This window comes from Trichosurus vulpecula, chromosome X, assembly GCF_011100635.1.
Source record: "Trichosurus vulpecula isolate mTriVul1 chromosome X, mTriVul1.pri, whole genome shotgun sequence".
NCBI classification, from domain to species: Eukaryota; Metazoa; Chordata; class Mammalia; order Diprotodontia; family Phalangeridae; genus Trichosurus; species Trichosurus vulpecula.
This window is the reverse complement of record NC_050582.1, coordinates 13,083,548-13,085,624: the sequence shown is the minus strand read 5'-3', so window position 1 is coordinate 13,085,624 and position 2,077 is coordinate 13,083,548. Positions and strand designations below refer to the sequence as shown.

The window sequence follows — 2,077 nt, the reverse complement described above, 5'->3', positions numbered from 1 at the left end:
AACCACCAGGCACCATTCTGCCTCTCCGCCGTACCCGCCGCCCTCCCCCTCCCCATCCCCTTGGCCACCACAGGTATGGCGTCCATAGAAATGGACGTTTCCGAATGTGGGCCGGCCCCCTGCGTGGCCACCGCCATCGCCATGGGCTCCTCCGCCTCGGTGGTGGCAATGGCTTCTTCCTTGGTGTCCGTGGCCGCAGACGAGGACGACGCCATGCTGGTGTCAGGCTACCTGGGCACCCCGGTGTCCATGGAGCAGGAGTTCGAGGCGCTGGAGGTGAGCAGTGGATGGCCCCAAGCCCACCTCGAGGTGGCCGACCAGTGCCAGTACTACCCCTCGCAAGTGGGGAGGGCCCTGGAGAACAGATCCCGCAACCGCTACCAGGACGTGAACACCTACAACCACAGCCGGGTTCGCCTGAAGGCGGCCACCCCAATCCCTGGGGGAGGGTTCCACCCAGGCCTCGGCCTCGACGTGGCCCGCGGTACTCACTCCTTCTCTTCCGCATCCTCGGGCGTTGGGGGCCGAGGAGGAGGAGGAGGTGGGGACGTACCCAACGACTACATCAACGCCAGCTTCGTGGTGGTGGAGGAGGCCCAGTGGAGCTACATCCTGATGCAGGGGCCCATGGCCAACAGGTACAGCCACTTCTGGCTCATGGTGTGGCAGCAGAACAGCAGGGCCGTGATAATGCTCAACAGGTTGGTGGAGAACAACTCCATCAAGTGCTCCCAGTACTGGCCCCCCTGCCAGGGCCAGAGCCTCCTCTTCGAGGAGATGGGCATCAGGGTGCACATGCTGAGGGAGAAGTTGTGGCCCTACCACAAGGTCCACTACCTGAGCCTGGAGAACATGATGACAGGGTACGCCCGGCCCATCTCCCACTTCCAGTACACCAGCTGGCCCGACTTCGGGGTGCCTGAATTGCCTGCTTCCTTCCTTTCTTTCCTTTTCATGGTGCGGGAGTCCGGCTCCCTCAGCTATCAGCCAGGGCCTGCGGTTATCCATTGCAGCGCCGGCATCGGGCGCTCAGGCATCTTTGCTCTGATTGATGCCTGTCTGGTCCTGATGGAGAGGAGAGAAGGATAAAATAGAAACAGGTAAAGATTTTTCAGGCATAACTACTAGAATGCCAAATAGTGGAGAAGGGAGCAGTGAAAATTCTCTGAAACGACTTAGACAAGACATAAAAGCTAGTATAGAGTAGGAGGTGCTTCAGAATAGAGAAACGACATGTGAGATGGCACTTAAAACAAAAAGGCAAAATCCTCTCAATATGTGAGGGCAAGTAATACTGATTTTGAAAAAAGGCACAATATCCAAGACTAGTGAATATTTTACAAGTATTAGTTCTGAACCATTGATATTCAAAAGCAAGACCTGAAACCTTTCTCTGACTTTTCATATATCTAAAATATGTCTCAATTATTGCTTTCCAACCATGAGCACCTACTAGCAAAACCTTTTAATTTGATGTTTTAAGGATTTTATGTACTTATTTAAGTTTGCAAAGTGTACAAATTTGATTATTTTTTAAGAAATGTTTTAAGACAAACAATGAGAGTACACTACTTTGTGTTGTACTACCATTCTTACTATATTTTAATGTGGTTTTGGCAGCATTGAAAGTTTTAAGCTTAAACTGAAAAAAAAAAAGGTTAACTTAAAGCAATGCTTTCATAGGATAATACTAAAAGTGATGGTTCTAGGTTATCCCTCTCCTTGCACTAAGAAGGGACATTTAATGTAACCCAAAGATAGCCTATAGTTTCTTTGTAAGATAATCACTAAATACAAGCCTATGTGTAACTTAAATCCTGCCCAATGCAATTCAAATTCATTTCCTATTCTGTCCACATTGAATACCTCAGGTTCAGTAAATACTGAGCTACTTTTAATAAGACCACAGCTTCTCCTTAGCTTTCTCTTCTGTGGACTATGTAACTATAATCCTTTAGTATTACCTTGCAGGACTCATTTCCAATCCCTTTAATAATTTGTGTTCTCAAAAAAAAAAAAATAAAAAAAAAATAAAAAAAAAATAAAAAAAAAATAATTTGTGTTCTCCACAGCACCC

The 2,077-nt window shown here is 48.0% G+C and overlaps 1 pseudogene; it reads left to right on the top strand.

Moving 5' to 3' along the window:
• Window positions 1-213: 213 nt before the first annotated feature.
• On the top strand, window positions 214-1,482 carry LOC118832706 (annotated as a pseudogene).
• Window positions 1,483-2,077: the final 595 nt, after the last annotated feature.